The 24,166-nt window shown below is 42.7% G+C and overlaps 1 protein-coding gene and 2 long non-coding RNA genes across 12 annotated transcripts in view; 1 reads left to right on the top strand and 2 right to left on the bottom strand.

Moving 5' to 3' along the window:
• Positions 1–7,015, bottom strand: part of LOC138747204 (uncharacterized) — a 35,859-nt gene extending 28,844 nt beyond the window's left edge. The window contains exon 1 of the long non-coding RNA XR_011347362.1: positions 6,866–7,015. This is a non-coding gene — a long non-coding RNA (uncharacterized lncRNA). The remainder of the gene's footprint in view (positions 1–6,865) is intronic.
• jmjd8 (jumonji domain containing 8) overlaps positions 1–24,166 on the bottom strand; it is a 184,595-nt gene that overhangs the window by 90,398 nt on the left and 70,031 nt on the right. The gene's annotated exons all lie outside the window — the stretch shown is intronic.
• The window catches only part of LOC138747203 (uncharacterized), a 47,193-nt gene continuing 30,696 nt past the window's right edge, over positions 7,670–24,166 (top strand). For both annotated transcript variants that reach the window (XR_011347360.1, XR_011347361.1), the window contains exon 1: positions 7,670–7,765. This is a non-coding gene — a long non-coding RNA (uncharacterized lncRNA). The remainder of the gene's footprint in view (positions 7,766–24,166) is intronic.

Genomic DNA, 24,166 nt, shown 5'->3' with positions numbered 1-24,166 from the left:
CTACTCTGGGCACCTCATGGGGCCACTCCAGCACCTCATCGGAGCCCTGCTCCGGTACCTCATGGGGCTACTCTGGGCACCTCATGGGGCCATTCCGGCACCTCATCAGAGCCCCGCTTCCAGCACCTCATTGGGCCACTCCAGGCACCTCATGGGGTGGCTCTAGCACCCCTTTTCACCATTTTTGGTGAGCTCTGGCACTGCACCCCTGCTCACAATTTTACACCACACTTCTCATACTAAATGTTTTAACAAATGGGCTCCTTTTAGAACATTAATACATAAAAAATAGGAGCAGGAGTTGGCCATCCAGCCTGTCAAGCCTGCTCTGCCATTCAACGAGATCATGGCTGATCTGATGATAGGTTCACCTCCATCTATCTGCCATTTTCTCATATCCCTTAATTCCCCTGCTTCGTGTTTCATCTTGTATTCGTATGTGTGAGCTCTCAAGACAACACATGGAAGAAGGACAAGGTTCTTTAAAGTTGTTGCCCATGAGGCATGCCATGAAGTTTTGCAAACCTCCATTACAGATCTCTCATACAGCAGTGCCTCCATCTGTCTGAGCTCCCTGCTGGCAGCCAAGTATAATCAAACAGGAACTATGATCCTTAAGACACGATCACTATCTTTACATCTCTCTTCCTTAAAACAAAAGTAGCTTACTTTTATCTTACCTGTTTTCTTTATATAACTCTGCAATTTTAACACCAGAAACTTATATTTTCATTATTATCAACATTGTTAACATTTTTAAAACTTGTTTTGTATGTTCACATTTACATACACTAAAATGAAGAGCGAATAAGATAGCACTACTTCATTCTATAACAGGATTTTTAAAATTTGCTCTATGAGTCTCTTAGGAGGATTCATGTGTCTTGATAATGTTCTGATTGATTGTCCTTGAATCTGATTGCCTCAGACGACGTCTTCTCAGCCGTGTATTCAGGTTGTTTAACAGTATCTGTTGTTCCATCTACTGTGGCTGGTCCTATTTGAAGATCTTGACGATTTCTTCGCAGATTTCATCTGTCTGAATGGTATACGATCTTGGTTGGAGTTCACTAAGGACAGTTCCCTTCTAAGTCCATAACATCGTTTTATCTTTTAGCCTTACTTGATCACCAGTGTAGAGTTCTGGTATGTTTCTTGTTCCTCTGTCAAAGTAAAATTTTTGCTTTTTTTTCTGTTGTTCTTTGAGGTTCCTCACTTTCTCCCACTCTTTTGTTTTTAGGAGGTTCTCCTGAATGAATGACGTGATGTATACAAAGTCCCACTCTTTTGCAAAATGTCGGAACTTTGAATTGCAAAACTGGGGTCCATTGTCTGTGAAGACCTCGCTGGAGAATATCCAAAATGTTGTTTGAATCTGTTCCAATTTTCAGCCATATTACCTGTCAACTGAAGTTTCGATGGTAGGTGTAATCCTTCCATTTTTCCTTCGTTAGCTTCTCTTCATTGATCAGTTGCTATCTTTAGATTTTTCCTTTTAAAGTATTTCCTTCATCGCACTTCTGACACCATGTTTCATCTTGTATTCATATGTGTGAGTTCTTAGACAACACATAGATGAAGGAAATGGTTCTTTACCTTAAAGTTGTTGTAAGTAGCCCATGAGGCATGCCATGATGTTTTGCAAACCTCCATTATAGATCTCTTATACAGCAGTGTCTCCATCTTCTGTGCCCCCAAGTATAATCAAACTATGATCCTTAAGACTTTGCTAGTAGCTATGCAAACATGATCACTATTATTACACTACGTAGAAATCAATCCAATCTTGTGTGATGGATTGTTATATTTTATATTGTATATAGATATGTTTTAAGGAGATAATTTGTGGCAGGTTTTTTAGTGTAGCCCCACATACAAGCAATTCAAAACAGATCTCATTTAAAATGCCAAAGCTCTGCTCAAGCCAGATAGTCCAGACTCCTTTGTAAAAACTTTCAAGAATGCCTATAAGGACTTCAGAAGTAGGTGTTAATTGGACATGCTGTGGAGTAATGGATTATTGTTTTGGAAAGCAACAGATGAACGAACTCAGAAGATTAGGTCTGGAGCCACAGTCTGTCTGAGTGCATTTGGTTCTAAGATGTTCATGTGGTTTTCTCTGAGTAAGAGAGAGAGAGAGAATTCAGTTCTACAGTTCTATAGTTCATCAGCTGGGACTGGAACATGACAAGCAGCAAACTTGTGGAAAAACCCCATTTTGAAGACGGGTTGTGAGTTTTTAGTTCAGCCTGGTCAAAGCCCGTGTGGTCCATACAAGAGATGGCTGGCTTAATGATTCACTTGAAATAAGGGAAACAAAATGGAACTCTGTGGTGACCTGAAAGAAAGAGGTTATCATCTGGAAAACCCTGAGGGGGAAAGTTTCTTCAGCAAGATCTGAAGGTATCAGTTGTGGGTGTCCAACGAGCAACAAATATCTCTTTGAAAACCGACAAGAACCTTCCTGAGCAGTAACCATTTACCTTTCAAGCACCAAAGCCTGGTGAAATTCATAAATGTTAAATTCTGTGCACAGTTTAAGAATTGCCTGCAACCAGTGAAATTGGAGGAATGAGAAGTGAGATTGGACTGTGAATTAAAGAACTTTTCAGAACTTATATACACATTACATACACGTGCACTTAGAATTAGGAAGGGGTTAAGTTAGGTTAAGTTAAAAGTAATAAGTTAAAGTTTGATTCTGTTTTCATGTTTAAAGATAATTAAAAGCAACTTTTTTTTAAGTAACCATTTGTCTTGGTAAATTTCTTTTGTTGCTGGGTTTTGGGGTCCTCTGGGCCTATAACACGTCTTAAATATATTTACTTAAATGGATTTTATGTAGCCTCCACTTCTTCCAATGGGCAGTGAATTCCAGAGATTCACCACCCTCTGGGAAAAGCAGTTCCTCCTCATCTCTTTCTTAAATTTACTACCCTGAATCTTGAGGTATGTTCCTTACGAATGGAAACAATTTACCTAGCTAAATCTTATCTATGCCTTTCATAATTTTATATCTTTCTACAAGATTCTCTCTCATTCTTCTAAATTCCAGTGACTACAGTCCCAGATGACTCAATCTCTCTTCATAGGCCAACCCCTTCATCCCTAGAATCAACATGATGAACCTATTCTGCACCGCCTACAAAGCCAGAACATCCTTTTACTTTAAACACTGAGTGGTATCTCACAATTTAGTTAAAGCCTGTCTGACAAAACACTCTAGTAATCTGTAGCTCTTAGTAAATATTGTCAAACCACATTCTTTGTGATAAAATTGACTATAAACACTAGTGTTTCACACTAGAAAACATCATGGTCTTTCACTTTAACATTATAAAATGCAGTGAAAACTCTCCAGAATTTAAACTCTGAACTTCTTTGGGGGGACACGGATTTTGAGGCATTCAGACATAATCTAGCGGATGATAGATCTGCAAGCAGTGCTTCAAGAAAATGAAAAGTTCTGGAGGATCTCAATGGGCCAGGCAGTGTCTATGGAGGCAAAGAGAATGTCGATGTTCAAGAAACTGCATCAGCACTGAGAGTGTTGAAGAGACAGAGGCAGTGTGAAGAAGTGAGGGATGGGAGGAGGCAGGAGCCAGGAAGAGCTGGGCGAAGAAGAGTTGATGTGCAGAGGGAGGTGGGTGGAGGAGGGAATAGCGGAGACAGCGACAGAGGCTGGGAGGATAAATGGAGACAACGATGGGCTGCAGATTGTGGAATCTGATAAAAGGAAGGTGATGAGTGGTTTATAATATGTTATTCAAGTTGCAGCTGGTCGTAGCATTCATGAAGTCATTATCATTACTCTGCAAAGAGTTTCTTACTTAACACACAGCTGTGCTGTTGGCTTGATTGCACAGCGTAAGCTGCAGCTCCCTATTAGAGTGCTTGTTTCTGGGTCAGAAGGCTTGGGTTCAAATGTCATGATGGGAACAGATCCAGACTGATGCACTGGGCAGCAGTATCAGAGGGTTGTTGTTTCTAAGGGCCAATGTTAAACTATCTAACATTATTGGTGAACACTGGAAATAGGAGCAAGTATATACCATTTGGCCCTTGGATCCTGTTCTGATACTCAACAAGGTCATATTCCAATTGTAGTCTAAATGCCAATTTCCCATTCTCTCCCCATACTCTTGATTCCTTTGTGGTTTAAATGTTTGTGAATACATTCAATGACTCTGCTTCCACTGCTCTCTGAATCAAAGAACGCTAGAGATTCATAATGCCCTACAAGAAGAAACTCTTCCCAGTCTCCATTTTAAGTGGGGAAATCTGAACAGGTATACCCCACTTTACATTCGCTTTTACGAAGAAAGCCGTGTTCACTTTCACAAAAGGATTTTTGCCTATATGAAAGCGAGTCATTATAGAGGACGCATCCCGAACAGCTCTTCCCTCTCTCTCCTACATCCCAGTCTCCTGTACCTCCCACCACCCCAAACTCCGAAGACTCAGCCTAACTACACTGTACAAACATTATTTTTACTTTATAGGCTGTGTATTTATCATTTCATTCCTGCTTTTAATAAATGTTAGCATTATTTTAGGTTTTATGTGTTATTTGGCATGTTTTGGTGGGTCATTTTTTGGTTCTGGGAACGCTCAAAAAATGTTCCCATAGAAATCACTGGTAATCGCTTCTTCACTTTTCACCATTTCAACTTACAAAAGGTTCCGTAGGAGCGCTCTAGTTTCATGAAGCAGGTATACCTGTACAGTAAAACCTCATTAGAACGCGGTAGTTGGGGTCCAAGATTTCATACCGCGTTACAGCCAAGTCGCGGAACAGATGCATATATGTCAGAGTGCCCACGGATAATCAAACCTAAATATTACCAGTTTTCAAAGGATCCGCTCTCTATAACTAACAATTTCAATGAAAGAAAGCAAGTGCATTCTTTTAATATTGGTATTCTGAATTTTAATCAACTTATTTGCAAAGTTTGTGGTCCACAGACACCCGTGCTATAAGCGATTCCACGAATTAACGAATCACGCTCTAACGAGGTTTCAGTGTACTTTGAGACTATACCTGCAGTTCTAGATACTCCCATAAAGGGAAACATTCTCTCAGTGCCTTTTCTGCCCTATTGCTTTCAATAAAGTCACCTCTCATTCTGCTAAACTCCACTGAATATAGGCCCAGCCTACCCAACATTTCTTCATATATTAACTGCTTTATATCAGGGATTTTCTTTTCACTGCTTCCAATACAAGATTGTATTTTCTTAAATATGGAGATCAAATAGTTTGCAAAACTCTAGGTGTTGCAAGAATTTCACAGCTGAACAGAACTTCCCCACATTTACACTCCACAATCCCTCTACATTAAAGCCTCCCTAATGACTTGCTGCACCCGCAAGATCTCATTTTGCATTTCATGTTGTAAGATCCCTTTGTACCTTTAAATAATTTGTTCCTCCCAAAATGGATAATTACACATTTTCCCTCAATATACTCCAGCTGCCAACTTCTTGCCCATTCACTTAAACCTCCCCATATCCTTTTGATTGTTTTTTTGTGTCTTACACACCAGCAGATTCAGCCACAGTAATTCTGTCCCTTCATCCATGCCATAAATGCAGACCGACTACCACTTATGTCCCCCACACTAATCTCTGTGGCACCCTCCCTGCCATTTATTGGCAATCCAATGGTGTCCTATTTATCCCAACTCTTCTTTTGGCTAGTTAGCTGATTCCCTATGTATGTTAACATATATTATCCCTGACCCCTGAGTATCCTGTTCCTTGCTATAAACTTGCTGCTAGCCATTAAAACAAATACTATTGCAAAGGCACAATGCTTGAGAAACTCAGGTCAAACCATGTACTTCATAAAGATAAAGATACATAACCATTGTTTCAGCCCTGAGCCCTTCATCAATGTGTGAACACCTCAATAAAATGGTGGGGGGGGGGGGGGGGGGGAGGTGTAAGGGGAGGAGCACAGTCCCTCAGCCAGAAGGTAATAGGTAGATGAGGGAAGGTACAAGAGGAGAGGCTGTTAGCTCTGTGAATGGAGAGGGAAGGGGGTGGAGAGTGAGAGGGATGGGGAAATCAGGGTGTGGTCCAGCAGAAACCAGAGAAGTTGTTCCCCCTTCCCTTCCCTCCCCCACCATAATTTTATTCAGACACCTGCCTATAATTTGCTTATACCTTGATGAAGGGCTCAGGCCTGAAACGTTGGTTAAGTATCTTTATCTTTGGTCTATAAAATACAGTACACTGTTAGACCTGCTGAGTTTCTCCTGCATTGTGTTTTTACTTCAATCACAGCATCTACAGAATGGGTCTAAGGCATGGTTTCAAGCAGAGTGGCTCAAACTAGCATAAAATTCACTGAAGAATCAGTATCGAATATACAAGAATAGACAGGATGAAATGGAACATCTATACTGGAGTTCGGGTCAGAACGGCCAATCAAATATGCATCTCAATGATGACTAAAGTTTGATTTCAAAGCAGAGCTCTGATCAGTCCAAAGGAGTGCCGAAATGGTGGGACTAAGGACAGGTTAAGTTTCTATCCCTTTGGGTCAATACCAAGATGTTATTGGTAAGAACAGGCTGGTATATGGTTAACAATAAACCAGTCTTTATTGTTTGGAACTTCCTGCTTGCTGTCATTCCCACTTCAACAACAGAGTTCTTCAAGCTGTTGTGGGACTCCCCTAATGCTACAACATCATCAGGACCCATTTTACTTGGAGGTCTAAGCAGGAGAGAGACCAGTCCTCCTCCAGACTAAACAGTCAGGTTGTAACAGAGGACTCTAGGTCTTGTAAGGAAATTTGTGACTATCCTGCTCTGGACTCGCTCCTTATAAACCCTCCCAGAATTTCCTCTGTCACTTACCTATAACCAGGAGGTGGTTGTGGCCCATCCAACCTTGCTCTGATACCAGAACAACCAAGCTGTTTTCCCATCTAGCCTAATGTGAATTAGCTTATTAAATGTTACTCTATAGTGGTACTAACTCAAGAGCTAAAGAAACACGGCTACCAGAAAAGAAAATAAAACTGTTTTTTTTTATTTTAAACAATTGCGCGCTTCATAAAGGGGAGTGATGTCAGCGCGCCTCATAAAGGGGAGTGACGTCAGCGCGCCTCATAAAGGGGAGTGACGTCAGCGCGCCTCATAAAGGGGAGTGACGTCAGCGCGCCTCATAAAGGGGAGTGACGTCAGCGCGCCTCATAAAGGGGAGTGACGTCAGCGCGCCTCATAAAGGGGAGTGACGTCAGCGCGCCTCATAAAGGGGAGTGACGTCAGCGCGCCTCATAAAGGGGAGTGACGTCAGCGCGCCTCATAAAGTGGAGTGACGTCAGCGCGCCTCATAAAGGGGAGTGACGTCAGCGCGCCTCATAAAGGGGAGTGACGTCAGCGCGCCTCATAAAGGGGAGTGACGTCAGCGCGCCTCATAAAGGGGAGTGACGTCAGCGCGCCTCATAAAGGGGAGTGACGTCAGCGCGCCTCATAAAGGGGAGTGACGTCAGCGTGCCTCATAAAGGGGAGTGATGTCAGCGCGCCTCATAAAGGGGAGTGATGTCAGCGCGCCTCATAAAGGGGAGTGATGTCAGTGAGCCTCATAAAGGGGAGTGATGTCATCGCACCTCATAAAGGGGAGTGATGTCAGTGTGCTTCATAAAGGGGAGTGATATCAACGCATGTCATAAAGGGGAGTGATGTTAGCGCGCTGCAGTCAATTGTCTCTCTGGCAACATGCCATCAGGGAAGCCACACGCTCCATCAACCCACGTGAGTCTGCAAACATGGGCTTCTCCTAGGTAAAGAAGGGGTGCCCGCACCATTCTGTGCTGGCTGCTCGGTGTGGTGATTCTGCCCGTCCAGCTGTGTGGCCGCTCGGTCCACCACATCACCTGGCCCAGAATCATTCCACAGCTACAATATCACAACTTTGGGTATTTTAGAAGGGCGTCCCCAGCACTTGGGAGATGGGGCATGCACAGATTCAGCAATGTCCATGTGTGCAGACTTCAGTCTGTCTCATGTAAAAAGTTCTGGTCGACCACTAATGTCCAATAGCACCAAAGATCCATTGTGCTGCAGCATTTTATAAGGCCCATCGTAAGGTTGCTGCAGGAGTGTAGTGTGGAATGGGCGTTGAACAAAGATGTAAGAAGTAGAGTTGAGAGCAGCAAGAATGTGTGTAGGCGGTGATCCTTGACAAGTTGCTGGAACCAGAGCCAGGGAACCCTCTTGTTTCTTACTTCTTGTAATTCCTCTTTAATCGAGAATATATCTTTGGCTGAAGAAGGAGTGATATCTGCTGGTACTAGGAGTGGAGTGCCATAATTCTGTTGAAGAGGACTCCAGGTGCCGTTTTAATTCCCAATAGCACCCTCGGTAACTCATCTGCCCACTGAGGCCCATTAAGTCTTACCTGCAAGGCTTGTCTCAGATGCCGGTGGAAATGTTTCACAAGCTCATTAGCCTGTGGGTGGTACGCTGTAGTATGGTGTAATTGCATACTGCAAAATCACGCCAGAATTTGGTGGCTTCATTTGTTATGTTCCAAATGTGGACTGGAACTGAGCCTCAGCCCGCTGGAACCATGGACATGGTCTGTGAGGCCAGATTTAGATCTAGTAACAATGTGGTTTGAGAATTAAAATACATAGGGCTTGAATCTTAGTCAAGTAAGTGCATTTTGCATTTATCTTCACCATATCTACCTATATAGCCTATGCCAGAACTATATTATGCCCTCAACTTTATATCATCCAAATGGTAAACCTAATAGTTGATGGTCGATAACTGCAGAATCAGACGTGTCCATGGCCCCATGTACTGAGTTCCATGAGAACAGAATGGACATGCTTCATCCAGAAGGTGGGCGGTTTCACAGCCACCATGTGCAGTGCAGTAGTGGCATCCATTCTGCAGGCTTTCTCACTATGTTTCACTGTTGGGGCTCAAAACACCTTGAGCACCTGTCGGGGTCACCAATTTAGTGGGATTAACTGCAGAGCTCAAGAAACACAGCTTAGCAGAGAACAGTCAGCTGTTTTTATTTTAAACAATCGCACACCTTATGAAGGGTAATGATGTCAGCGCGCTTCATAAAGGGGAGTGATGTTAGTGCGCTTCATAAAGGGGAGTGATGTCAGTGTGTGCCTCATAAAGGGGAGTGATGTCAGCGCGCCTCATAGAGGGGAGTGATGTCAGTGTGCCTCATAAAGGGGAGTGATGTCAGTGTGTGCCTCATAAAGGGGAGTGATGTTAGTGCGCTTCATAAAGGGGAGTGATGTCAGTGTGTGCCTCATAAAGGGGAGTGATGTCAGTGTGTGCCTCATAAAGGGGAGTGATGTCAGTGTGTGCCTCATAAAGGGGAGTGATGTTAGTGCGCTTCATAAAGGGGAGTGATGTCAGTGTGTGCCTCATAAAGGGGAGTGATGTCAGTGTGTGCCTCATAAAGGGGAGTGATGTCAGTGTGTGCCTCATAAAGGGGAGTGATGTTAGTGCGCTTCATAAAGGGGAGTGATGTCAGTGTGTGCCTCATAAAGGGAAGTGATGTCAGTGCGCTTCATAAAGGGGAGTAATGTCAGCGTGCCTCATAAAGGGGAGTGATGTCAGCGTGCCTCATAAAGAGGAGTGATGTCAGCGCACCTCATAAAGGGGAGTGATGTCAGTGTACTTCATAAAGGGGAGTGATGTCAGCGCGCCTCATAAAGGGGAGTGATGTCAGCGCGCCTCATAAAGGGGAGTGATGTCAGCGCGCCTCATAAAGGGGAGTGATGTCAGCGCGCCTCATAAAGGGGAATGATGTCAGTGTACTTCATAAAGGGGAGTGATGTCAGCGTGCCTCATAGAGGGGAGTGATGTCAGTGTGCCTCATAAAGGGGAGTGATGTCAGTGTACTTCATAAAGGGGAGTGATGTCAGCGTGCCTCATAAAGGGGAGTGATGTCAGTGCACCTCATAAAGGGGAGTGATGTCAGCGCGTCTCATAAAGGGGAGTGATGTCAGCACGCCTCATAAAGGGGAGTGATGTCAGCACGCCTCATAAAGGGGAGTGAAGTTAGCACACTGCAGAATCATTGTCTCGCTGGCAACATGCCAGCAGGGAAGTAACATGCTCCATCAACCCACGTGAGTTGGCAAATGCGGGCTTCTCCTGGGCAAAGAAGGGGAGCCCTCACTATTCTGTGCCGGCCGCTTGGTGCAGCGATTCTGCCTGTCCAGTTATGCAGCAGCTTGGTTTGCCAAAATTCCCTGGGTTATGGATTGAGCAATTTATTGCTTAACTTTTGGCATCGATGGGAGGATGTTAATGTCAGCTTTCTTGGTATGCTAAAGGTAATTCTTCCACTGCTGTTGGTCAAAGTTCCAGGATTTAGATCCCGTGACAATGAGGTTTCAAAATTAAAATACATAGGGCTTGAATCTTAGTCAAGTAAGTGCATTTTGCATTTATCTTGATAGACAACAGACTCGCCAAAGCAAATAGCGCCTTTGGAAGACTACACAAAAGAGTCTGGAAAAACAACCAACTGAAAAACCTCACAAAGATAAGCGTATACAGAGCCGTTGTCATACCCACACTCCTGTTCGGCTCCGAATCATGGCTCCTCTACCGGCATCACCTACGGCTCCTAGAACGCTTCCACCAGCGTTGTCTCCGCTCCATCCTCAACATCCATTGGAGTGCTTTCATCCCTAACGTCGAAGTACTCGAGATGGCAGAGGTCGACAGCATCGAGTCCACGCTGCTGAAGATCCAGCTGCGCTGGATGGGTCACGTCTCCAGAATGGAGGACCATCGCCTTCCCAAGATCGTGTTATATGGTGAGCTCTCCACTGGCCACCGTGACAGAGGTGCACCAAAGAAAAGGTACAAGGACTGCCTAAAGAAATCTCTTGGTGCCTGCCACATTGACCACCGCCAGTGGGCTGATCTCGCCTCAAACCGTGCATCTTGGCGCCTCACAGTTTGGCGGGCAGCAACCTCCTTTGAAGAAGACCGCAGAGCCCGCCTCACTGACAAAAGGCAAAGGAGGAAAAACCCAACACCCAACCCCAACCAACCAATTTTCCCCTGCAGCCGCTGCAACCGTGTCTGCCTGTCCCGCATCGGACTTGTCAGCCACAAACGAGCCTGCAGCTGACGTGGACTTTTACCCCCTCCATAAATCTTCGTCCGCGAAGCCAAGCCAAAGAAGAATCCACCTACATAACCCATGCTAGAGCTATATTCAGCCCTCAACTTTATACCACCCAAATGGTAAACCTAACAGTTGATGATCGATCACTGGAGAATCAGACATGTGTCCACTGCCCCATGTACTGAGTTCCCATGAAAACAGAATGGACATGCTTCATCCACACATCCACCTGCAGTCAATCATTCCTTCCACTGCAGAAGCACTAGAAGGAGCTCTAGGTCTAGATGTAGAAGGAAACGATCATAGAAGTATGATCATAGAGGTTGAAATAAAAATCTGCCATGAGTTGCTTAATTCCAGGAATAAAATCAGTATATTTTATTACAAGAAGCCAAGTCTAGCAAATAATGGAAATCACCATTTGAACAAAAGATGTTGGCAATGTTACATTTTTGGTCAATAGTGTCGACTATGAATATATCAGGAATATCACCTAGTCTGTGCCCAGTTTCTCCGATGTCCATGCCTTGGAGAACTGCAAGCTGTTTGGCCTGTATATATCAACTCATACCAACTCTCTGCAACTATGTACTTCAGCATAGGATTTAGAATGAAGCACATTCCAGGAGTTTCCAAAACCTATTGAGCCAAGGGGATTGATACTCTTTAAATTTGAGTTTTACTGCAACTCCATTTACCTGAATGGGGTCACCAATCTGAACTAAAAAGAAAGCTTAGCCAAGATTTTTGGTTATTTCATTTATTTTCCTGTTTAATTGTGTTTTGACGTTTGACTTATTATCTTAATTTTTTTCTAAGTAATATTTGTTTTCTAATTATCTAAATCAGTGGTTTTTAAACTTTTTCTTTCCACTCACATACCACCTATGCCATAGGTGCTCTGTGATTAGTAAGGGATTGCTTAAGATGGTATGTGGGTGGAAAAAAAAAGTTTGAAAACCACTGTTTTAATCATCCCTCATTGACTCGTTATGCGTACGGTTTCCTAGCTCCAAAGGAAACGGGCCAATGACAATTTTTCTTAAGCAAAATATTTCAGTAAACATTGGCTCTCGAGCAGTAGTTCTCAACTTTCCCTTCCCACCATCAACATTGCCATCCAATTTATTTCAGCTTATGTTTGAAGAGATTTATGCATAAAGGAAGTGATGACTGGATGATCAACAGATTACCCTTAACCTGAATGCCATTCTCCACAGTAACACAGCACAGAAGGAGCACAGTGTCCATGCTGGCCAAAAATGGATTTCAGATCACCCCCACTTCTCAGTTCTTGGCCATGGTTATACTTTGTGAGGGTGTTTAAGAAGATTCAGTGCGTCGCTGAAGACTTCAGATGCTCTGCCGTCAGATTTCTAAATGAACAATGGACAAGAGACGCTTTGTCTTTTACTTATTCTTGCACTATTTTTATTTATTTTATGATGTAGTTTTATATAAAAATTTGCACCGTGATGCTGCCGCAAGACAACGAATTTCGTGACATGATTCTGGTCTTGTGTCCTATAACCCATGTGCTCAAATCAGGTTAAGTGTGTTGCAGGTTTAAACAACCATCACCCTATCAGGCAGTAGGCTTTACTTTCCCATACTCGGTGAATGAAAAACCTACTAATTCACCAATTCTTTCATAAATTTAAATTTAGACATACAGCATGGTAACAGGCCATTTTGGCCATGCCACCCAATTACACTCAATTCACCTCAACCCCGGTACGTTTTTTAACAGTGGGAGGAAACCAGAGCCCCCGGGGAAAACCCACGCAGACACAGGGATAATGTACAGACAGCATGGGATTCGAACCCTGGTCCCGATCACTGGCGCTGTAACACCATTGCCCTAACCACTATGCTAACTGTACTGCCCCAATTCTTCTACCAATTAATTTAAATAGATTTATTCTTGTTATCTACCAAGAGACAAAGCAGAAAGTGCTGGAAACATTCTGCAGGACAGGCAGTAACTATGGAGAGAGAAACAGAATTGAAATTTTCAGTAGAATTGGAGAGAGAAAATAAGTTTCTTCAATAGAGAAGATGGGGAAGGATGGATAGGACAAAGGGGTTATAATTGATTGGATGAGACCAAAGTTGCTGAGCAGATAAGCTGAAGATGAAACCACCTTGTGGAGAGAGAAGAAAATAAAGGAATATAAAGGAACGTGGAGCTGTTGGAAATACCTAGCAGTTCAAGTCATGGTCCTAGAGAAATAAAACAAAACCAATATTGAGCTCTCGAATTTGATATGTCTAGAAGGCCACAAGTGACCATTGGGACTCATTATAACAGTATAGGAGGCCAGGAGTTTTGACTTAAAATGTCAACCATTCCTTTTAAATTTAAATTTAGACATACAGCACAGTAACAGGCCATTTCGGCTCATGAGTCCATGCCGCCTAATTTATGCCCCATTAACCTATGCCACTGGCACATTTTGAACTGTGGGAGGAAACCGGAGCTCCCATAGAAAGCCCACACAGTCACGAGGAGAACGTACAAACACCTTACAGAGAGCATGGGATTTGAACCTCAGTTTGGTCGCGATCACTGGCGGTGTAAAGGCATTGTGCTAACTGCTACACCACTGATGTTGCTTGACCCACTGAGTTTCTCCCACAAATTGTGGTTGGCCTAGACATTTAAGTGAGAGTGTGAGTGAAATAGAGAATTAAAGTGGCATGAAGCAGGTAGCTTAGGGTCTATCTTGCAGACAAGATTACAAGATATGGGAGCAGAAGTAGGCCAAGCGGCCCATCGACTCTGCTCCGCCATTCTTTCATGAGCTGATCCATCCTTCCACTCAGCCCCACTTGCCTAGCCTTCTCCCCATTACCCTTGATTAATCAAATACTGTTAATCTCTACCTTAAACACATCCAAGAACCTTATTTCCACAGCCACCTGTGGGAACAAGTTCCACAGACTCATGACTCTGGCTAAAACAAAATTTCTGCATCTGTTTTAAATTGATGCCCTTTTATCCTGAAGTTGTGCCCTCTTGTCCTAGACTCCCCTACCATGGGAAACGACCTTGCCGCATCAACTCTGTCCAGGCCTTTCAGCATTCAAAATGTGTACATGAGGTCTCCCCTTATCCTTCTGTATTCCAACGAGTCCAGTCCTTGAGCCAACAAATGTTCCTCATAACCCTTTCTACTATCTTGTATCATTCCAGTAAATCTTTTCTGAACCCCTCCAATGCCAGTACATCTTTTCTCAAATAAGCCACCCAAAACTGTACACAGTATTCGAAGTGAGGTGTCACAAGACAGTAGACTGATAACAAGTACTCTGTACAGTATTGGTTTCTCTAAGATACGGAGGACCACATCATGAACAGAGAATTCATTACTCTAAATTGGAGAAGTGTTTAATCTCCTTTTATCTACCAGGGGAAATAGGTTATTTCTGTTAATCATGCTTAATCTTTCATGATTTTATATACCTCAATTAAATCTCCCCTTAATCTTCTTTGATCCGTATAAAACAGCCCCAACACATTCAGCCTTTCCTCTTAGTTACTAATCCCCCAATCATCGTGGATATCTTCAGCATCCTCTCCAGTATCCATCAAATCAGCAGGCTGTGGCATCGTAAGTCACTGTAGAGTTGCTCTCACAGGGGCCAGATCAACAGAGATCTCAATTTTAAAAAAAATATGTTAGACATACAGTACAGGAACAGGCCCTTTCAGCCCACAAACCAGTACCACCCAATTACCCTACAACCCCGGTATGTTTTGAAGGCTGGGAGGAAACCAGAACACCCGGAGGAAACCCACACAGACACGGGGGGGAATGTAAAAACTCCTTACAGAAACGCCAGATTCAAACCCGGTCGCTGGTGTTGTGTCAGTGTTGCGCTAACCCTGCTGTCACTTTTGCATGAGGTTATTTGCAGAAAGGATGCTAGTATCCAAGATGCAGCTTAAAAATGGCAAGGCCAATAACAGAAGTCCAGATCCTTAGGTCTGTCTCCAGCCCCTTTGAGAATGTGTGGGGAAGACTGCATCATGCTGCCACTGAGAAGATTGGATACAGTACAGTTCTCTCACTTGCCTGTGGGCTTCACACTGAACATCCACTATTAGAATTCTACTGCCAGGCACAGCTTCTCTTTCAGCAGGAGAAAAGCTGTCAATGAAGTGAAATGGGTTTTGCCAAAACCTGTAATAATGGTTGGCCCTCTGCTCTCCCACACCCCTTTAAGAGCCCAGATCCTTTTAAACTTCTCCTGCCTTGTAATTTCCTCACCATTTGAAGCACTTATAAGTCAAGATTTGAGTAATTGGAGAGTCTGAATAAGCTGGAACTTTTACATATCCAATTCTCTGACCTCTGCACATGCTTTGGTGCTTCTGTTATCCATAAATAAGTCCTCACTGGGTTATGAATGCCTGACCTATGGATGCATTTGAAGGACATTTGGACATTTGACAGGAGAGATGACGACATATTTTCCGGCTGATGCAGGGGTGCAGACATCTCTTGCTTGAGGGAATGGACCAGTTCTGCGTGCCTTCTCTCCTCACTGTTCCTGGGTTGCATTAATAAAGAGCTGGGGGTGCCAAGCAGACTCCCTCCCTCACTAAGTCAGTGATGTTGGCAGCCGGCTGCTATTCCCACACCTGGTCGCTCTTCATTCACAGCTGTTTCTATGATCCTCTCTCACAAAATATTTTTTGTTCATTCATTTGTGACTTATGAACTGTTGAGGTTATGAAGATTTCTCAGGAATCTGTGGACGTCCTGTGTTGCACTACCTTGAGTTATGGCTTTCACTCCCTCACACTTGCAAGTGTCTTCGTGAATGTAAGACTGGTAAGTCAATCATACAGCAGTAAGTTTGCAGTGTCATTCGTAATCTAAAAATATCCACCAGATATGTTCTGTTTCCAACCCCCGACTCTTGAACAGTTCCTCGGCAGTCCGCAGACCAAATGCGTTTTACAATTCCATGAACGAACTCAATTGAATGAATCACTGCACTATATTTAATTTGAAGCATATGGGTAGAATCATCTAAATCTCCTCTTTTGATTTTGAAATCCTGAGGGATTTCAGGATGTTGCATGTGTTTAACCTGTTCTTTCCAGTAAATATCTACATGCTGAAATTTGATTGGGGATAAGTAGTTTCCTCGGGTGAAAAGGGAAAGTACTGTACGATCAGGGAGGGGAGAATCAACAAGTTAACATTGGTTTGTTTGTGTGTGTGTGTGCACGCCTATTTGTGTTTATCCACATGTACATGAGTATGCATTATGCCTTTCTGGCCTACGAGCCCATGCTGCCCAATTACACCCAATTGATCTCAAGCCCTGTACATTATGGGTTACTGTAGTCTAAAGAGGAAAAATAGGTTCAGAAACCACCCATAAGGCTTCATTACTCCTGTCGATATAAGGCTTCATTACTCCTGTCGATATAAGGCTTCATTACTCCTGTCGATATAAGGCTTCATTACTCCTGTCGATATAAGGCTTCATTACTCCTGTAGATATAAGGCTTCATTACTCCTGTAGATATAAGGCTTCATTACTCCTGTAGATATAAGGCTTCATTACTCCTGTCGATATAAGGCTTCATTACTCCTGTCGATATAAGGCTTCATTACTCCTGTCGATATAAGGCTTCATTACTCCTGTCGATATAAGGCTTCATTACTCCTGTCGATATAAGGCTTCATTACTCCTGTCGATATAAGGCTTCATTACTCCTGTAGATATAAGGCTTCATTACTCCTGTAGATATAAGGCTTCATTACTCCTGTCGATATAAGGCTTCATTACTCCTGTCGATATAAGGCTTCATTACTCCTGTAGATATAAGGCTTCATTACTCCTGTAGATATAAGGCTTCATTACTCCTGTAGATATAAGGCTTCATTACTCCTGTCGATATAAGGCTTCATTACTCCTGTAGATATAAGGCTTCATTACTCCTGTAGATATAAGGCTTCATTACTCCTGTAGATATAAGGCTTCATTACTCCTGTAGATATAAGGCTTCATTACTCCTGTAGATATAAGGCTTCATTACTCCTGTCGATATAAGGCTTCATTACTCCTGTAGATATAAGGCTTCATTACTCCTGTAGATATAAGGCTTCATTACTCCTGTCGATATAAGGCTTCATTACTCCTGTAGATATAAGGCTTCATTACTCCTGTAGATATAAGGCTTCATTACTCCTGTAGATATAAGGCTTCATTACTCCTGTAGATATAAGGCTTCATTACTCCTGTAGATATAAGGCTTCATTACTCCTGTAGATATAAGGCTTCATTACTCCTGTAGATATAAGGCTTCATTACTCCTGTAGATATAAGGCTTCATTACTCCTGTAGATGTTATGTGGAAAATCCAGAATTTTACCTATTCTGTCATAGTCCCTGAATACTCTCTTTTTTTTTAAAGTGCCATTTGTAGAATATAACACAAAAAGATAGGAGCAGGAGTAAGCTATTGATCTCTCGAACTTGCTCTACAATTCAGCAAGATCATCACTATTTTCTGCCAGAAAACCATTTCCCTGCACTATCCCCTGATATTATAATGTCCAGAAATTCATTAATCTCTAGTTTTAATGCAATCAATAACTACTCTTCCACAGGCCTCCAGGCAGATGATTCCAAAGTGTTGCCAGCCTCTTAATTTTTCATTGATTTAAATAAGCAGTTCCTTTCCTGGTGTTATCAGAATTTGAAATGGATTCCCACTGGTTGAGAATTATGCCCCTGGACTGTACTTTTCTCCATAGTCTGCACCTTTTTTGACTTATTTTAACATTATTTTAACATTACCCACATTGTTATAATTTATTTGTCTATCTAGTTATTTATTTATTATTATTATTGCACTGAGCTGGGTAGCAGGCAAAACAGAGCCGTTCATTGTATCTTGGGACACATGACAATAAATAACTCAATTCAAACTCTAAATTTGGAAATATCTCTTTATTTCACTCCCAAATAACCCTCTTTTTGAAACAAGGATCCATTGTTATAAAAATATCAGAATGAGAATCATCTTACCCATATTTACCCTGCTGAGCCATCTGAAAACAGCACGGTAACAGGCCTTTCTGGCCTACGAGCCCATGCTGCCCAATTACACCCAATTGATCTCAAGCCCTGTACGTTTTGAAGGGTGGGAGGAAACTGGAGTCTCTAGAGGAAACCCACGCAGATGGGGAAAATGTACAAACTCCTTAAAGACAGCACCAGATTCAAATCCAGGGTGCTGGCACTCTAAGAATGTTGCATTAACTGCTACGCTAACTGTTTGCCCACACTTAAGTAATAACCCATGCTTCAATACTGTAAAGAGTAGAGGCCAACCTTACTAAATTTATTTTTTATATGACAGGCCATCATTCCAGCACTCAGCTGGATGAATCTTTACTCAATCCATTTTTATGTCAGAAGTCCAAAATTGTGCATAACATTCCGGAAGTTTTACCAGAATCAGAATTTATTTTCATGGCCATGTCATGAAATTCGTTGTTTTGCAGCAACATCACAGGGCAAACATTTATATTAATCATTTTTAAAAGAAATAAAAATGGTGCAATCAATGGTTCATTGATTATTCAGGAATCCGATGGCAGCGGGGAAGAATATGTCCTTGTGCCTCTGGGTGCTCGTCTTCAGGTTCCAGTACCTTCTTCCTGATGGTAGCAGGGTGAAGAGGGCACGGCCTGGCTGGTGGGCGTCCTTGAGGACGGAGGCTGCTTTCTTAAGACACCGCGCCTTGTAGGTGCCCTCATAGATTGGTGCTCGTGATGTCGCAGGCCGAGTTAACAACCCTCTGGAGTTTTTTTTCTTGTCCTGAATGTTAGCACCTCTGTTCATTGATGCAACCAGCCCGAATGCTCTCCATGTTCTCCTGTTTAAGTTTTTAAGTCTTCAGTGATTTTAAAAAATTCTCTATAAAATAGTATGCAAACATCTATACTTGGTATTGGAGTCCTTTTGTAATAAGGCTCAAGAGTTAACTCTGCATTTTTGTTTTCTGGTCTGTGTCCTTTTAGATTTGGTACCTCACAAACAAAGTAACCACAAACATTGTCATTTTTCCCTTTGCTTCATTCCAGTACAATGAATGGAGCCACTGTCCTTTCCCTGAAAAGCAGGGCTTGAGTGCAGCAGGAATGAAGCTCACCACGATGACCTCACCTTGCTGGCCAGCTGTTTAGCTGCCTGCAATTGGATGACTGACTGGCTAAGTGAAGCTCGTACCATGCTGTGACCGGCTGATGTTTATATCTCCACATCACGCTCTCTGCCCACACGCCACTATGAGCCATTCATCAGCACTCTCAATGAACTGCTGCCAGGCAGGAGATGGGATCAGTCACCAAATAAGAGCCTGTCCTTTTCCCCAGTGAAAGATGAAAGCCTGCAAGAACTTAGAGCTGGCTTTGGGAATGGATTTCTTTCAGCACTCAATGTTTCAGTGACAAGCAAGGAGCAGACTTGTCATATAAGAGTTCTGCTGCTGCCTCAAGGGTCCCACTTTTCATTGTTCATGAAATTAGAGATAGAATCTGAGGAAGATGTGGGCTGAGATGTTCTGCATCAGTGTAGCGGTTGGCGTAATGCTATCACAGGGCCAGCGATCCAATTTCGAATCTGGTGCTGTCTATAAGGAGTTTGTTCTGTACTTCTGGTGACCTTCGTTGATTTTCTCTGGGTGCTCTGGCTCCCTCCCACTCTTCAAAAATGTACGGAACTTGTGGCTTAATTGGTGCATTTGGGCAGCAAGGGTTCGAGGGCATTTCCACACTGTATCAGTTTAAATGATAGACTCTGGGAAAGAGACTGTGCTAACAGCCACCATAGTGTGAGACTGAGCTGAGAGAAACCTGCACTGACATAATGGAAGGCGCTAGCATAGTCCTGATTAACAACAGGTTGATTTCCAGCCTTTCCACAATACTTACTGAATACTTATTCTGTACTTTCTTTTGCTGAAATGACCTCAGGTGATTAATTAATACAAAAAAAAACAAATACTAAACACTTTATCTGAAAATAGCACAGTCCTCATTCTCCTGAGGAATATTTCCGTCAGGTTTGTAGTGATAGATGGTCCCAAAATCCACTTCCTGCGGCTTGCTCTCCACACATCTCATTTGAACAATCAGCTATTTTTACAAGTGACAGTGTCCACCTTAGAACCTGTAGACCAGCAGTGGAAGCAAGCTCTCTCTGATCCAAGATTTTCTTTACAATCTAATTACATTTTGAGATTCCTGACTGATATTCTCTAGCAATTGTCTGAGAGTATATCAAAATATTTTACATTTGCCAACCTCTCACCCCTTCAGCGCTCTTGAAACTCAGACTGAACCCAGTGATCCCATTTCTTTATTGTATCTTCCTCAGAAAGAGGCCTCTCATTGCTCAGTAGTATAAGTGATCTGTAAACTTATAAATGCACCCACCCTTTTACAATTAGAAACCCAAGCACCAAAGTTTTGCCTAAAAAGATTGAAGAGACTATGGAGATTAGCAAATCACTTACCTTAATTCTGCTGTGGCTCTGATGACAAAGATTTAACTGGACAACAAAGATTTTGCTTCATGAACATTTTTGGGTGTATTTTATAGATTTTGGGCTGCGGATCACGAAAATCACCTTAAAATTTTCCTATTGCGTGCCATTTTTAGATATAACCTATTTTTGTGATTTCCTGCCATATTTTAAGTCTCCTTCAAGCATATTAAACCATGAAATGCAACATGTCATTGAACATTCATTTTCTGCATTCACACTTGGTCTTCCTCCCTGCTGATCTTGGTGCCGTCAGTGACGAACACGGTGAAAGATTTCACCAGGACATTGCAACCATGGAAAAGTGGTATCAGGGCTCCTGGAACTTATCAGTGCTGGCCGATGATTGTTGGACACTGACATAAGAGGCATCGGATGCCGAGTTCAAATGAAAATCAACGGCAAAACATTTTTTTATCAGTTGAACTAAAGCAACATGTCAGCTTCATCATGCAATTAAACATGCTAAATTCAATAAAAGATTAATTTAATGTTTCAACGTGATACAGAAAATCTGGAATTATCTTTGTGTTCAGCCTGAAGTTATCTATCGTTATCCCCATTTTTTTTCAGGAAGCAAACCTTGTGAATAAGAAAATCTTACTGGGAAACAATATCCTGTAATCAGAGCGATATATTTTATTAATTGAGTTCAGCAACTGGGTAAATTACACTATAGAACTGTTCTATAAAAGGCAGACTTCCTATGTTACTGCCACTATCTACTAATTACTAAAGAGTTGTCTCTGTTTCTCTTTAAGTCATTACAACTACCACTCTGAAGTGGTCTGCTTGAAATATCCCTGGACCTAATGATGATGAGTTTACAAAAGGTTATTTGTTGTTAAGGTGTAGGTTTCAATTCTGCCTTGTTCTGAGCGTGGAAAAATAAGGAAAGATTCATCATTAGCTTTCGGTGAGGTGAAAAACCGCTCTCGGCGGTCACATGGGGTTCATTTTCTAATCTGGAAAAGCAGCTGCAGTTTTTAAAAAACTTGACAGGGCTACAAATTGCAGCTTTTGTGAAGAATTGCTAAAGTGAGATGTTTGAAGCAATACAAAATTGCCCCGAGCTCTGTGTGTGGATGGGTCAACAAAGAAAACCACCCAGACAATCGCTATGGTGAAGGAGGATTAAGTAAATAATGTCATTTAAATGCATTTTTATTTTTAATCATGATAGAAGGCAGTCTCAAGAACCAAGGCATGAGTTTGGTTTTGAGCTACTCATCATTCTACTGGCTTTAGCTGAGCTATTACAATAGAAAATGAGCAATACTCTCAGCTGGATAAAGTCATATATGAAGCAAGATGCTCAGAGAATGCTTATTTCATTAACATCTTTAGAAGAAGCAAAGCACGTACTTTTGAGAAATTCATTTTGAAAGCTGTGCATGTTACTTTAACTCGACTGCCTGCTATTTGTATACATTTTGGTTTGACCATGTAGAAAATGTAAGGGCAAACAAAGGGGGCAAACAGTATCTTTGTCCCAAACATTATGGAGGGTATGATATAGAACAAAAGTTCTGGAGGAACCCAGAGGGTCAAGCAACAACTGTTGGGGGGGGGGGGGGCAGGGGAATGAATTGTTGACATTTTGGGTTGACACCCTGCATCAAGACGGAGAGTAAAGAGGAAAGGGGAGGGGTGGGATAGGAGCCAGTAGGATTAAGGTGAGATGAAGGAAAGTTGGAGCCAGGTGGGGGATGGGAGGGGAGGAATGGGATGCAGATGGATGTGGGTGATAGGTGGAAGCATACAAATAGAAAGAAAGGGCAGATGGAGTCAGGAGGGGGAAGGGGTGGGTGGGGTGCTATGGAAATCCAAACTGCTGGGATGTAATGACTGGAACCATTAATGAAGAGGTGAGGGGTAAATGGAACCAGGTGGGGGTAAGAGGGGGAATAGTAGGTGGTTAGAACTAGGAACATGTGAATGTTTGGCTCACCTGGATGAACTGTTGAGGTCCTGGGATGGTGGAGAGGGAGGAGGTGAAAAAGAACAAGTGTTGCACCTCCTGTCATTGCAGGGGAAAGTGCCCAGGTTCAGGGAGTGGAGGATGGGGAGGGATGAGTAGATCAGGGAGCTGTGCAGAAGTGGTCCATGTGGAAGGTGGAAAAGGTCCAGGGAGGGAACTGGTGCAGATGGTGAAAATGACAAAGTGCTGGATCCAGAGGGAAGAGAAGTGCTCACATGCTCCTTCTCCAACCTCATCAACTGGAGTTGATGCTCCCGATATAGCCTCTGTGGCGACCAACAATGGATTAAGTGAATGATTTTCTGTGCACCCGCGGTCTGTTCACAATAGCCACCCCGTGCTTCTAGTTGCTTGCCATTTTATCCCCCTTTCCCATTCCCACACTGACCTGACCACCCTTGCCCTTCTCTGCTGCCAGGGTTAGGTAAAATACAAACTTGAGGAGCAGCATCTCATGTTCCATCAAAGGTATAAACACTGAATTTTCAAAGTTCAGATAACCATCTCTCTCTCTCTCTCTCTCTCTCTCTCTCCTTCTGATCCATCACTCGATCTCCCATTTTTGTCTCCTTTTTCATACCCCATTCTGGCCCTTATTATCCACTTCCCCTCCCTTTCTCCCTTCTGGTTCTATCAACTCTTTACTCACACATTTTACCCACTATATCCCCTCACCCAGCTGGTTTTATCTGCCCTTCATCTCTCCCTTATTGGAGTACCTTCCTTCCTTACCAGATTCCAGCATGTACCCTTTGTGTTCATCCACTTAGCCCTCCAATAGCCTTCACCCCCTTCACCCTCCCATCCCTTCACCTAGTTCCATCTGCCCTTTGTCTGCTTCCACCTTTCATCTTCATTCCTCCTCTTTGTAATGTCTAGCTTCCTTTTCCCCTCAGTCCTTGACCTGAGATGTTGCCATTTTCTGTTCAGGAACAGCTGCTCCCCCTGCACCATCAGACTCCTCAACAATAAACTCAGTCATGGACTCATTTAAGGAGTCTTTCTTTGCATATTATTTATTATTGAATATTTCTTTTCTGTACTGCACAGTTCGTTTGCACTGCCTTCTTGTTTACAGGTAGAAATTCTGCCTGGCCTGCAGGAAATAGAATCTCAGGGATGTATACGATGTCATGTATGTACTCTGAAAATAAACCTTAAATTTGAATTTCAACATAGCTGTTCAACCCACTGAGCTCCTTGAGCAGTTTGTTTCATTTTTTTTGGCTCCAGATTCCAGTATCTTGTGTCTGCAAAGTATTGTGATGTATAATAAAACCCCTGGTATCCGGCACTTATGGGGATTGGTGGATGCCGGATAAGTCTATTTTTTGTTTGCTTGAGATTGCATGTTAACTAATCACAAGGGGTGCTAATTTTAAACTTTTGAATGTTTTTCTCTATTTATTTTCTACAATTTTTTTCCCATTTGCTCAAGGCTGCAGTTCCTTGAATTCCAGATAATGGGGGTTT

Source organism: Narcine bancroftii, chromosome 12 (genome assembly GCF_036971445.1).
Source record: "Narcine bancroftii isolate sNarBan1 chromosome 12, sNarBan1.hap1, whole genome shotgun sequence".
NCBI classification, from domain to species: domain Eukaryota; kingdom Metazoa; phylum Chordata; class Chondrichthyes; order Torpediniformes; family Narcinidae; genus Narcine; species Narcine bancroftii.
This window is presented reverse-complemented; position numbering and strand designations above follow the sequence as displayed.